Raw genomic sequence first — 15,381 nt, 5'->3', positions numbered from 1 at the left:
CACACCTTTTCCATAGAAATTGCTCTTTTGCTTTGAATCACAGTCTGATGCTTTCCTGGTCATCTGAATAACTGCACCAGTAAAACTTGACCTTGCAATACATATCACAGGTGACATGGAGGTTATATTTGCTTGGTTCACACACACACACACACCCGGTCAGGTGTGGTTATGTAGCCTTTTGTGGCATTACATTAACTGGAAGAATAATGTCAGAAGGACAACATTTTGAATTATTCCCCCCACATTCTAAGGCTCTGGATGAAACACCTAAAATCCTCAGTAGGAGAACCATCAAAGAATCTACCTTGATGTTCCAGAGATAAAGTGTGGTCATCTAAATGTTGTTTGATTGACTTCCAGCATTCCTCATCACTAGGCATGCTGCCCAGGCCTGATGCCATAGCAATCCAATGACATCTAGAGGGGCACACCATACACACCCTTCTGATAGATATCAGTACATTCTTTGATTATCCAGTTGTAAGATGTATCCCTAGTTGGCATGATGCAATGGAGTCTTGTCTGGCTGATAGAACTAATATGCTCTTTGGGGTATCTTGACCAGCATTCCTGACAATTGCTCTTTGAATTTCCTCTCTTTATCCTCCAGCTCTCTTCTTCTGTGGACAAACCCTCCAGCTGTGACATGTTGTCTCTTTTGGTGCTTGTTTCTGTGTGCTCCCTATTGATCTGATGTTTGATGATGTTCCAGCTGGGAATCGATCCAGCACTTCCCTTCTTATTTTGTTTTTGGAGGTCAACTGTCTTCCTGGCCAACCTTGAGAAGTACATGCTGGGCTTTTTGGTTCCAGAGGGGCAGAGATTTTTCCTCCCCTCTCCCAACCTTTTTGATTCCTTGCATGCATCCAGGTTGAGGTAGTAGGTTGTATGGTTTAGAATTACACCAAGGGAGATAACTGTACAACCTCCTAGCTTTCCTTGGGTCTTGCACAAAGCAGCGGGCATGGTGGAAAGCCGTTAATCCTTCAACAATGTTTTGCTCTGCAATGCTGAGGAGTCACAGGTAAGGTTCATTTTATGAATCTTTTTTTTAAAAAAAGGATTGGGTGAATTTTGCACAGGATAAGTTCCAAATTGCAAAAAGTCTTTGAAAACAGTGTGGTTTTTTTAAAAAATGACTTCCTTTCAGAAGGAAGATAATTGATAAAATTACTTGTTCTGCCTTCCAGAAGAAATTTAGTGAAGAATCACATCACTTTGAAGACCTTTGACTCATTTACATCCTTAATGGTATATATGTGTGCATATGGGCCTTCAGGGCACTTGTTCACTTAACAGTGATCCCATAAATTTCATAGGGTTTTCTTAGGCAAGGAATACTTATAGGCGGTTTTGCCAGTTCCTTCCTTCCTCTGCAACACCTGGTACTCTTTGGTGGAGTCCCATCCAATTACTAATTAGGACCGGCCCTGCTTAGCTTCCAAGATTAGATGAGATCTGGTGCCTTACATATTATTAAAAAATGCACCGTCCTTTAAATGTGGCAGCCACAGTGTATTAACATTGGTTTTGGGGCACACATTTTATTTATGTCTGTAAGGTGTCTAGACACTAATAGGAGCTGGATATAAAGCATGCTGATAGGCTCTTTGAGCCTTATTAAAAGCAGAGCAGAAAATGCTCAGGTGGGAAAATCCCTCTGACCTGGGAGATCTATACAATCTGAGCATTTTGTTTTCTCCGTATTCTTGTATTTTGATCACGACAATGATAATTTTATTTTTACATTTTCTTTGCACATGTTTTCCAATATAGTGCAGGTTAATAGAAAACCAAGTTAACACCTTTTGTTTGTTTTCTTTCTTTATCTCCATGGAATGGTAAACCTCTCTTAATTTTGTTCATTTAAGCAGATAATGGAAGCCATAGGGGGAAAACATGCCTACTTCCTCCTGATTTAGTAAATGGAGTCCATGAACATTTCAAGAATGGAACTGTGATTATTAACTCAAGGTAGCCATTTGGTTATTCCAGAAAAGAGCATTCCTAATAGGAATATTGGACTGTTGATTAATTACAGCATTCTTAATACGTCCTCATGCGCCCTTCTATCATATGTCTTCCATATGTCCCTCTGTCGTATGTTTTCCATATGTCTCCTCAGTAATTAATCTTCTATCATATGGCTCCCATCACCATTAATTAGACTTTGTGAAGAATGTGGCAGTGTTACAAGCATGGACCTTTTGCAGTGGGCATGGGAACAACCAATCCTTACCTTTTAACCCTCAAGGAAAGGAATAAAAAGAGAAGGAAAAAGGTAAAAGACAGGGTGGCTCTTTAAAACTGTACCCCATATATATATATATATATATATATATATATATATATATATTAATAAATTGATTTGGCTTTCCAGAATTTCAGAAAAATATATTTCAGCTGGATCTTCTGGTGTCTGTTGCAAAAAGAACCCTTAAAAATCGGGTTCTTTATGCGGCGCACTTGTGATGCCGCAATGCGCCAATGGCGCACTTGCAGCATCACAAGCGCTCTGGGATGTGTGGACGCTAGGCGTCCATCACGTCAAAATGGCGGCACCTATGTAGACACGGCTCCACCATTTTTTGCTCCCAGTATGTACTAGGGTTAGCCTAGTACGTACTAAGGTTAGGGAGGATGTGAATGATGCACGCTCCCTAACCCTACTGCCGCCACCACCACGCTACAAAATGGAGGTATGTATCCCACCACAATTAAACCTAGCAGTACCTTTGCCCTCAAGGCTGGTCTACTGTAAAAGCAAAAAGTGGACATGATGAAAGAAACACATACCTAGTAGCAAAACTAGGGTTGCAAGTTAAAATAAAGGACAATACTCCTGTCCTTTTAATAGTTATGAAAATGAGCGAATTTCAGCAATTGTTGCACGCATGACAAGTAAGGTCTACTGAAATTCCCCCTTCTACACAACCTTTAATGTGTGGCATCCCTTAACCACAACACACCAGGGATGTCTCTAATGCCCCAAACACTTGTCCATAAAATCAGGTTTCAGCTGTAGAAAATTTGCCCGCATGAACTCCAGTAAAATTTGGAATATTTTCTCATGTGAACTGAAAAATGACAGGCAAATTCTGGATGCCTCCCTCCTCCTACTCCTCTTTCTGATGTTGCACGTGATAATAATAATAATAATGATGATAATAATGTTTATTTATATTTCCCGCCTCTCTCAAGGATTGAGGCGGGATTGCATCAATAAAATAATACAATAATAAAATATTAAAATAATAAAAGATGGAGAATATAAAAACAATGGACATCCAGGGCCTCATTCCCACTAGCTTTTAACTGGATCACAATTTGGTTTGAACTGGTTCAAATGACCCTGGTTCCCACTTCAGATTGTGCACCGATTTATCTGTAAGTGGGAATGAGGCCCAGGATCCTACCCAGAACTTCCACTGAAAAGGTATATGAAGTTTGGGTGCGATGATTGGGGAAGAGTCCAAAGTCATGGTGTCGGGTGCCAGTATTACAGCTTCTAGTCCTAGGTGGATGGATGGGTTTTCAGTTTGATAGTGATACCACAACTGGACTCACAGCAGGCACAACTGTGACATTACAGAGTTATAGACACTTGAGACCACTTCAACTGCTGTGTCTCTATCCTATGGAATCCTGGGATTTGCAGTGTGGTGAGGTACTTAGCATTCCCTGCTTGAGAGATCTAGATCATAAGAGTTCATAGAATTATTAAAGTGGTATAAAGCTGTTGTAACTGTGTAGGTCTCCATTGTTTGTTTTGCTGCAATGCCCTCAGCATGGTGGATTGCTATTCACTTCCATTGAAATTTCATACAACACAGTGGCTTTGTTGCCGTGCCCAAAGTAACTGGGTTTGTTTTTCTGCAAGCAGAACCTGTCTCCACAAATGTTCTTCTTTAAACAATATTAATCATTCAGACCTCTTGTTTACTATCTTGATGAATTGAATTGAATTTATTATTACGGCATACTGCCAGCTTCTCGGCCCTTTGGCTAAGATCAAGTGTAGTAACTATCTTGATTTTAGAGTTTCTTGGTGGACGTCTGGTTAAGGAACCATCCCTTCAATATCTATGTGTTGAGGATTTAAAACAAAACAAAACAAAAAACAGGAAAAGCTGCCTTGAGCAAATTTTCGACATTTTCACTCAGTGATAAAATGGGGGTTAAAATAAAGCTGCAGTTTGAAAGTTGAATAGATCACAAACCAGTCGGTTCAAATTACAAGAGATTCTACCTAAACATCAAGCAGACCAAAGAGCTGTTCTGCCAACTACAATCACAGTTACTGTTACAGTTACAGTAGTAACTGCCTCAGAGGATGGTGGATTCTCCATGTTTGGAGGTCTTTAAACAGAGTTTGGATAGTATCACCCAGGATCCTGGGTGATACTATCCAAACTCTGTTTAAAGACCTCCAAACATGGAGAATCCACCATCCTCTGAGGCAGTTACTACCTTCTAGAACATGGCCACATAGCCCCAAAACCCCACAACAAAAACATCAATGGATGCCAGCCATGAAAGCCTTCGACTTCACACCTTTCAGGATTGCTTCAGTTGTGTATTCCTGCATGGCAGAGGGTTGAACTAGATAGCCCTTGCAGTCCCTTCCAAGATTCTGTGATTTTATGATTCTAAATGTACCAAAAACTATAAGGCTTGACTCAGGGAGAATAAGTTTAGAATGGAAGTGTTAATGTGAAACCTGGTATTATTTCTCTTCTTCTCTCGTGTGTGGGACAAATCCTTTTCCTTTCCCCTAAATCTCCTTGCACCTTCTGTGTCTCCATTCCCCTGTATTTCTTTATCTATCCATAAGCATTACAGCTTAAAACATCCAGCATCACTCACTGATTAAACCCATTAAAGTTTGCAGCTCTACAAATGATATAAAAATGTGCCTCTCCATCTATTGCAAATTTCATATTACCTTCTTCGGGCAGATAATTCACTGCAAATGCTAACTGCAGCCTTTTCCCTCCATTGATTTGTGCTTTGGTTTCCCTCGTTGGATGTTAAGGATTTTAACTTCTGCAATTTGTTTCCTGGTCTGTGGGGAGGACTGCAAGGCAAACCGCTGCATAGATTTATTGGTTTGTCACAGATATAAAAAGAATTTGGAGTGCTCCAAGGCAATGTTCTCATAAAATACATGTGTGTGCATGCATACAAACAGGCAACCTCCCTCCGAAAATATTTTCAATATGGTACAAAAATGGTTTCTTGGGTGTTCAGAAGCTCTGGAAAGGGGAATCTTGAAGGAAAATGAATCTTTTCAATTTGATAACGTTTCTGCATGAAAAATGCACCTTCAGTTTTTTGCACAGAAAACCTTCTTTTCTGCAAAAAGGAAAATATTTCTGTTCAGGAAACAAGTTTCGTGTGTGTAAAACAGCATAATTTTTTTTCAGCGCAGGAAACTTGCTTTCTGCATCATAGAATGCCCTTTTCTATTGAAAAGGGTGCGTTTTTTTGGCATAACAGTTCCTGAATATGTGTATATTTGAAAAACGCACAGTTTTTATCAGCTTCCTCATAATCAGGATAAAAATGGTAAAAAAAATTGTTCTTGCCTGAAAAAATGAAATGTATTGAGTCTATTGTTACCTATTAAAGTGAATGTGGTGGTGACTTCAAATAGGAGATGGAAGGGAGAGGAAAGCCCTGGCAACCTCTCAGACATTTCTTCTGATGTCTCTGGCCATCCTTTTCTATCAGATGATATTGCTCAGTATATCACAAAAAGGCTTCAATACTATTTTTAGTCCCAACAAGAGAAGTGGTGAATGAACAGTTATATCACAAAATTTTGGCTGCATCTACACTGCAGAATGAATACAGTTTGACACTGCTTTAACTGCCATGGTTCGATGGTATGGATTTCTGGCATTTGTAGTTTTGTGAGCTATTTAGCCTTCTCTGTCAGAGACCTCTGGAGACACAAGAAACTACAAATCCCACAATTCCATAGGAGGGAGCCGTAGAGCAAAATGAGATTATGCACATCAGAGCCTCTTGCTCAGTATCTTGTTTCATGATCGGTATACATAGCACTATGATGCCCGTTGAAAAAAAAAAGGACTTATGATGCAACAAGCCCTTGTGCAATGGTCTCAAAGATGTAGCTACATTGCTACTCTCCTCGTGAGAATACAGATATTGTGCCACATTGCAATTCACATTTATGATATGTGAGTTTATGATAGAATCAGAGTTGGAAGAGATCCCAAGAACCATCCAGTCCATCCCCCTGCCATACAGGAAAACACAATCAAAGCATTCCTGACAGGTGTCCATCCAGCCTCCGTTTAAAAATCTCCCAAGAAGGAGACTCCACCACTCTCCAAGGCAGCATCTTCCACTGTTGAACAACTCTTACCACCAGGTTCTTCCTAATGTTTAGGTGGAGTTTCTTTTCCTGTAGTTTGAATCCATTGCTCTATATCTTAATCTCTGGAGCAGCAGAAAACAAGCAAATATTTAAACATGACTATCATGTCACCCTTTGATCTTCTCTTCTCCAGGCTAAACATACCCACCTCCTTAAGCTGCTGCTCATAGAACATGGTTTCCAGGCCATTTTGGTGTCCCTCCTCTAGACATGCTCCATTTTGTCAAGACATTTACAGCACTATAGAAATAAACTATTATAATAATAATAATAATAATAATAATAATAATAATAATGCTCTTGAATTGTGGAGTCCAGAACTGGACAAAGTATTCCAGATGAGGTCTGGCTAAAGCAGAATAGAGTGACACTACTACTTCCTTTGATCTAGACACTACACTCCTGTTGATGCATCCTAGGATTGGATTGGCTTTTTTAGCTGCTGCATCACAATGTTAAATCATGTTCAGCCTGTGATCTACTAAGACTCACAGATCCCTTTTGCATGTACTGTTGTCAAACCAGATGTCATCCATTCTATATCTGAACCTTTCATATATTTTTTCCTACCTATGTATAGTACTTTACATTTCCTCCTATTGAAATTCATTTTCCTAGTTTTGGCCCACATCTACCCCAATACCAGCTGTTACTCAAGGACTCAGAATCTGGGATTCTGGCAGTTATAATCCCCAAAAGCAATTTTGCAAGCTTTGTGCACCTCCATTCCACCCAACCACCTAATATTTCAATTTTTTGCAGACAAGACAGAGAAGATATTTTTGCAGCCATTGCCCTTTCTTGCTTTATCAAGGCTTGATAAATCCTTCAAAGCTTTTCTTTGTTGGAGGTAGGGAACACCTACAGCTCCAAGGGTTTCATTATGTTTTTCATAATATTTTAGCTCAAAGTCACAATGGAACAATTTGCAATTAACAACCACAGTTACGTACATGGCAGGCCTCACATTAACTATCATAGCCATTGGGAAGGAACTGACTTTTAAATGACATGGAATTGAACCAGCTTCCTCCAGCCAAACTGTCTGGCTGGAGGATGATTCTTGACTGGCATGATTTGTGTCCCACCAACTGACAGAACAAAAGCTGCTAAAAATGACTGGGGGACATGGATGAGGTGCCAAATGGTTGTCAGAGCATCTCTGAATGATGGACAACCCATCCCTTTCTTTTTTTTATTATGTCTTTTAAAGGGTCAAGCAATCTCATTAAGACTTTGAGAATCTCTGGTTTCCTTCTGAGAAAGTTTGGTTTCTTTTCTTTGAGTGTAGTGAAGGAAAGACTGCATTATGGATTGGCATCTTGTTCTCACTTTCTCTTTCACTTCTTTTCATAGGACTGAGATTCTTACCTTCAATAACACTGTCCTGGTTTTAGATGCAGGGAAAGTTAGGGGGGCTTTTTGTTGCTTTGTATGCATTGATGCTATTTCTTTTCTTTTTTTTTTTTTGCATTGGCTCTCTGGTAATTAGTAAGAGAAATGTACATTTTACTTAATCTGGCTGTCTTGCAATACCACTGATGCAAGGGTTTGGGGGTTTTATATATATATATTTAAATCCCTCTTAAAACATAAAGAAATTATTTTTCTGTTTTACACAAAGAAGACTATTTTTCAAAGGAGATGTACTTCACTTTCATTTAAGCTAGACTTTAGCTTCAGATTAATCAGTATCTTGCATATTTTATACAATCATCCATTGGCCTTTAACAGTAAGGGCTGACAGTAAGGGCTGTTCGACAGTGGAACACACTCCCTCGGAGGGTGATAGAGTCTCCTTCTTTGGAGGTCTTTAAGCAGAGGCTGGATAGCCATCTGTCAGGGATGCTTTGATTTGGATTTCCTGCATGGCAGGGGGTTGGACTGAATGTCCCGTGTGGTCTCTTCCAACTCTACGATTCTATGATTTTATGATCCTTTCCCAAATCTGTTCAAAAGTGGTTAATCTCCAAATTTCCCTTTACCCAATACAAATGTATCCATTTAAAGGGCTGTAATAATACAGATTGTGTTATCTATTGAACGATTGAGTTCAGGTGACACACATATGTTGACATCTATATCTCCTAGCAGAATTATATACAGCTTTCTTGCTGAGATTTTAATGTAGGCCTGCAGCAGTGTTGTCTGTGAGGCTAGTATCAGAGACAGAGGAATCCAAAAGCTGGGATGTTCTTAATGGGATAGTGTCAAGTTAATTAACTTAATTCAATACAAAAATTGTCAGATAATAGGGCTGTTACCCTGCAGCCAGTTTGCAGTCCAGGCCAACTATGTCATGGCGGCCGCATCATGGCAACTCCCCTGGCATTCCCTTTGAGGAGGCTACCAGGATGGAGGGTACATTGACCAACAAGGTTCAAACTGCCAATTGAACTCATTGGCTATCTGGACTTGATCAGTGTGAGCTGGCGGACTTCACTGTGGTCAGGCAGTGGGGTATTGCCTTCACCCTCATCATTCAGTTCCTTTCGCATGTGCCAGCCCTCCATCCCATCCTCAGTCCTTTGGTGTTGACCTTTATGTTGTTCCTTCACATTGCTCGTTTATTACTCTTGTACATCTCTATGTTTTTGTCACAACTTTGTGGGATGTTGACATGGGACTAGAATGTGGGATGTCTTTTCAGGTGCCTTGGCAATTTTCAGTGGTCGCCTTATGGGAGTTGGAGTGGAGGTGATTGAAATGGGGATGCCCAGGCCTGGATGGAGGCATTTCTGGCATACACACACACACATGAAGAGGGATCCTATTGTGGTTGATACCTTCACTCAGGTATATCCTTCCTGCCTTACTTCCATTTCTGTCTACAGACGTTGCATTCATCAGCCAACAGGCAGGTTGGGCGATGCCCGGATCCAGTCCCATGCATTTCCCAACCCATCTGTGGCGACAATCAATAAATAACTGTGGCCTTTTTCTTCAAAAAAATCTCCTTTGTTATTCATAAAGTGGGACTTGCTCCTGGACACAGAGCAAGTGTTTCATTTGTTTTCAGACTTAAAGTACAACAAGGCAGAAGAATATTCCATTCTCTTTCATGTATCTCTAACCACATTTTTAAAATTATTTCATTAACAGGATAGTCTGGAGTTTGAGGCGAGTTTCTTCATTCATTTCAAGTAGAAGAGAGGAATTTCATAAGCCTGCAAAGATTTTCCGATGGCACACAAACATCTATGAATCTGTGAGGTCCAAAGCTCTTGAAATTTGGTTCCTCTTTCTTCCCAATTTCCTAAGTGTATATCTGCGCCTGCATATGTACACAAGGTACCTTGTGTAACTTTCCATATTAATTTGGTTATGATCACGATTTATGCATGAGTATCCCCAGTGAAACATGAGTATCCCCAGTGAAAAAACAAGCCAGCTAAAAATCAGCTCTTTTCATGCTTAACCATTAGCCTTGATGGCTGGATTGATGGGGATTGGAGTCCAACATCTGGAGGACCACAGCTACCATACTTCTGAAATTAAGAGTGCTGGGAAAATATTTGTGAAGTGCCTTGAGCACTTAAGGAAAGCCCTAATACTGGAATGATTCTGAAATCCCCCTTATCTGAATTTCCTCCATGATCCCTGAACTCCAAATAAGCCAATTTTGCCTCCAAAGCCATTTTTCCCCTATTGAGAATTTGATGACAAAGTCATTAAATTTTCACAGTTTTGTTCAAATGGCACACTCAGGTCAAGAAACCCGAAGCATAACATAAGAATTGTTGTTTCTGACTTATGGAGATCCTAAAAGTTTCTTGGCAAGATTTGTTCAGGGGAGGGTTGCTTTTGCCTTCCTCTGAGGCTAAAAGAGTATGACTTGTTCAGTACGGTTTCCATGGGATTCAAACCCTGTTCTCCAGAGTCCTGGTCCAATGCTCAAACCAATACATCATGCTGGCTTTGCTAACGGGGCCATGCTTTATTGAAATTTTCCTTTTGACTAATATATGTTTCTCTGCATTTTTCAATGATAGATATTGTGAGCTTTGTCGCATATAGTGGTGCATGACTTGAAAAGGAAAACCAAACTATGGAAAACCAAATGATCCATGCACATGTTTCCTAATAGTCTTGCAGCCCACAAATTGGTAACATTTGTTCAACATTCAGTTAATGCACATTGCTTTTCTATCATTAAAGGCAGAGCAAAACGAAACGAAACAGAGGAGTTGCAATTGTTTGCATACAAACTGGTGGAATGTTGACTGTGAATATTGATGTCTTCATACATATGCGCCAAATGGCATTTGATCGTAGCCCTGTCTCCCAAGTTTCAAAGAGAGATTGCTTTTCAGTATTATCAGTGCTATAGTTGTTGGAGCACTGGACTAGGATTCTGGAGACTAGGGTTCAAATCCCAACTCAACCATGTACAGTAAACCCACTTTGGACACGTCATACTCTCCCAGCCTCAGGGTATGGAAATAGTAAAACCCTCTGAAGAAACTTGCTAAGAAAACCTCATGATGGGTTTGCCTTAGGGTCACCATAAGTCATAAAGACTTGAAGGCACACAACAAAACAACAACAACAACAACAACTTATTGATCAAAGGGAAGAGGGACTTTTCTTCAAGAAACACATGTGCTATCCTTGTCCCTTTGGATATACAGAGGCAGTCATGTAGATCCTAGCTATTGATGGCTTCTATGCTAGTGGGAGCAATGAATCCCATCTGGGTTCTGGTCTGAACTGTAATGGTGTTATTTAAGACACCAATTCCTATTCCATGCTCTCTCAGCAATTTGGACAGGAGTCACCAGCCATCACTAATTCCAGCTAAGATAAAGGAGCCCTTTTGCATGCATGCATAACATGGTGCCCTTTCCCTAGTTCCACCATTATGCCTTAAAATAGTTTTGAACTGAGAGATTCTCAGCATCCTTACATTAAAAGGGCAAAAGTTGCGGAGTTCTTTATAAATAACATGGATGTAAATAAACTTTCCGAGGGCTCTGTTTTAAGTGGACATGGATGGGTTGTTGTGACAAAAGTCACCAGGAGGCCGCCTCAAAGTATTCCCTGAATATGCCTTATTTTTCCTGGAACTGTCAAGCTCCGTCTGCCAAATAGTCTTGGCCGAGTTCCTAAATGCCCAGCCAACTTTGAGGTAGCTGCGGAGACTTGGTGGGTTTATGTAACCTCTGTTTCCAATCCCATGCATTACATGCTAAGAATATAGATTTACTGAAATAATCTTGCCACACGGCGGAGTAAATGATCACGCTTAGTTTCCCTTTATTTTACCAAGCAAGGAGAGAAGCTATTTCGAATTCTCAGAAAGGGTCAGCCTCTTTTTTTTGTGAAACAGCAAGTCATGATGACTTAGAAGTCAGAATGAGTTCTGGTGGATAGGGGAGCTGATTCCTAGAAAGCATGTTCAGGATTACAGCTATAGAGCTCTTGCTAGTCCAAGCACCAGTAGGTAGGAGAGGATAGCTTTTGGAATACAATCTATATTCAGACTACCCAGGAAACCATCTCTGTTTATTGGTCACTAGACTCTCCAAGGCATTGCTAGCATTTGCGAGGGTTGGTCAGAGGAAAATAGGGGAGAATTTGGAGTTACGGGGTTCCCTGGGGTGACCCTGAGTCCTAATTCTGGGAGGAATTTTTGGGCCTTCAGTCCTAATTTTGGGAGAAAGGCAGGATATAAATAAATATCATCATCATCATCATCATCATCATCATCATCATCAAATTTCTATCTTGCCCTATATCACAAGGTCTCAGAATACTGTACAGATAAAATCAATTTACAACAATGGATGCCAATTTAACAATTGAAAACACTAAGGACAAATGAAGTGTTGTGAATTTAAACAGGTTCAAAGGCTAAGGTTTTTAGAGACTCTTCTTTCAAAATCCAGTTATAAATGCCGGTAGACGTTTAATTAATAATACACAGTCAATATGCAGGTGGAAATATGAAAGGGTTGAAATCCAAAGGGTACTGTACTGCTATCTGAAATGAAATCTCTGGCTGATATGAGACAGACAGAGAAGACCTGGTTGCATAGGATTATGCCCACCTCAATCTGAGACATCCCAAATAAACCATTCTTATTTGTATGTATTCCATTCTTTCACTTGTCAAATTGCAGGGACTGAATTGCTTCCCTAAAAGGGCCATTTAGGCAAATTTTGCGCTATGAAATTGTTCAGCTGAATCTCTGGGTGCAATCTGTTCTTGGCTGTAGTATCGTAATGATTCAGAAACCGAGACGGCACCAGGTGGCTGGGGTGAAGCATTTCTCCAGTCCTGCTGCTATTTGTGGTGTTGCTGGGGCGGGAGAGCAGAATACTTTTAGCGTAGTAAGTAGTGGGTCCAAACACATCATACTCTTGGCTGCTTGAAACCTGGTAGACTTTTGCCTCTTCCCAATATTTTGTAGTGTTGTGTGACAAAATGAGGAACCAAAGGGCTAGTGCATGTGCTATTTATGGGACACAAAAATGAGGAGGGAAAAGCAGGAATGGGGAAGCAAGGGAGATTTGGGTAACAATTCTTTTGTACCATGCTCTGCAACTATCCAGGTTGGGCATGAACCATCCTGTTTAACCCACTACCATTCCACAGTTGTTGTTGTTGTTCTTGTTGTTATGTGCCTTCATTGTGTTCAACTTATGATGACCCTAAGGCAAACCTAACACTGGGCTTTCTTGGCAAAATTGGTTCAGAGGAGGTTTGCTGTTGCCTTCCCTTGCCCAAGGCCACCCAGTGGTTTTCGTGGCTGAGCAGAGAATTGAACTCTGGTCTCCAGTCACAGTCCAACACTCAAACCACTACACCTCTCTGCTTTTGAAATGTCCCATTTTCTCTTTCCTCATTCCACTGTCCCATTTTGTTCTCAACTAACTTTCCTTGCTGTGAGGTTCAAAGTACAATAGTAGTTAGTTAATTCAGCAATGGGAATAAGAGGAGTGTGGATTGGATCTTGCCCTTCCCAGTAAGCCCAAGCAAAAGCAAACTGCTGCAGCTTCTCCTAGTTGGTGTGTTCTTCTTTATAAATAACTTTTACCGTCTTGATCACACTCTGATGTTGCTTGGCTACACATGTCCTGGTTTTCATCTGTGAAATGTTGGCGGGTATGCCATACTGTTATGTGATAAAGCTGAATAATGACCAGCTGGAATGGTTACCAACAGAGTGGGAATAGCACTGTACTTTCTACCACCCCTTCAGATTGATCCATGTAACCAAGACAACAAACTTGTATTCGCTCATTTGACTTTTGCTTTTTTCCAAGTGTGCAAAACCTTTGCAGTTGGTTTACAACATATGGAACATTGCAGCCTCAGGAAAGACTAATGCACTACAACAAATGGTGATAACAGAGAAGTAAGGAAAGACCAACTCATTGGGACAGACTAAAGAGTCTGGAGAATGTTGAACCAAAGTAAAAACTCTTCATGGGATGCTGGAAAGGTAAGACTGATGATGCAAGTTGAGTTTCCTCATTCTGTATCCAAAGGCATTCCAAAGACAGGGATAGTAGAAAACTCCCAAGAACCAAAACATCTTGTTTGGGGAAGAGGGAAAGTTACAAAATTCATCCATTGAGGACCGACTCTCAGTGTTTGTTTCCCCTAACAGAACTTTATGGCTTCCATTCAGAATCTGGAAGTTTTTTTTGTTAAGAATTAATTTCTTACACCTTGTTCACAAAGGAAATTCAACAACAATTTTAAAATGTCTGATTTTGATCATGAAATGTCAGTATTGTTGCTTCCTTAGAAACTATCAATTTTATTGTTACTTTGATGCATTACTAGCCATTTGTATGCAAAGGAATCTTGCATCACCTTTAAGTGTCTGTGTCTCAAAGATATTGCAAAATCCCTTTGCAGACTGATATTCCAGACTAACATCGCTGTTATATCTCTGAATTCTAGCCTTTTTAGTCACTTTACAAGATTTTTTTGGAATTTTTTTTAAATCAATTTTTTAAAATCTTTCACAATTTAATATTCACACATCATTGCTAATGCAAATGTTTCCAAGAGGTGTGTACATTCACTTCTGTGATCTTTCATCCATCCTCTCCACTGTTTTCCCCAAAAGTAGAAGAGCAGCATGAGGTACCCGGTCTGAATTTTGACCCAATGGACCTTTTCACTACCAGTAGTCTCTCATAACTACCCAACCATGTTGGGTACTGGCACAGAAAAGGGAAGAAAAAAGCCTGCCCCTGGTTAAAATGGTGAGAGCAAACATTTTTTCTTTGTCCAGCGAATATGTGGAGTTGGGAAAGTAAGGAACAAAGCAAGGGAGCACAGATGTCCTTTGCAACGTGTAACAACAGACATGGAACAAAGACACCAGTGAAGGAAAGACCTGGGGTCCAATACACTCAGTTATATCATTCAAACTTGGCTGCTTTGTTTTTCATATCTCTGGGAACTGGAACTGACAGAGGCGCAGTGCTAGTCCCAATCATGTTGGAAGTGCCAGTATGAAATCTTTTCTATAATAATTGATGTGCGTTGTGTCCAAGAGCCTTTGGATGGAAGTCTTTGCTGAAATCAGTGGGTTATAATTCATAGAATCATAGAGTTGGAAGAGATCACAAGGACGATCCAGTCCACACCTGTGCCATGCAGGAATACACAACGAAAGCACTTCCAACAGATGGCCATCCAGCCTCTGCTTAAAAACCTCCACAGAAGGAGACTCCAGCACACTCTTCCTAACATTTAGGTGGAATATCTTTTCCAGTAGCTTGCATCTGTTGCTCCATGCCCTAGTTTCTAGAGGAGCAAAAACAAGCTTTCTCCTTCTTCATTGTGACTTCCTTTCAAATATTTAAATATGGCTATTGGGTCACCCCTTAACCTTCTCTTCACCAGGCTAAACATAACCAGCTCCCTAAGCCACTTCTCGTAGGGTGGTTTCCAGGTTTCTCCCCATTTTTGTCACCCTCCTCTGGACATAGTTCAGTTTGTTAAAATC

This window comes from Sceloporus occidentalis, unplaced genomic scaffold (assembly GCF_023333645.1).
Source record: "Sceloporus occidentalis isolate IW3139 unplaced genomic scaffold, rSceOcc1.0.p SCAF_9, whole genome shotgun sequence".
Lineage (NCBI taxonomy): Eukaryota > Metazoa > Chordata > Lepidosauria > Squamata > Phrynosomatidae > Sceloporus > Sceloporus occidentalis.
The sequence above is the reverse complement of the archived record's forward strand: the minus strand, read 5'-3'. Positions refer to the sequence as shown.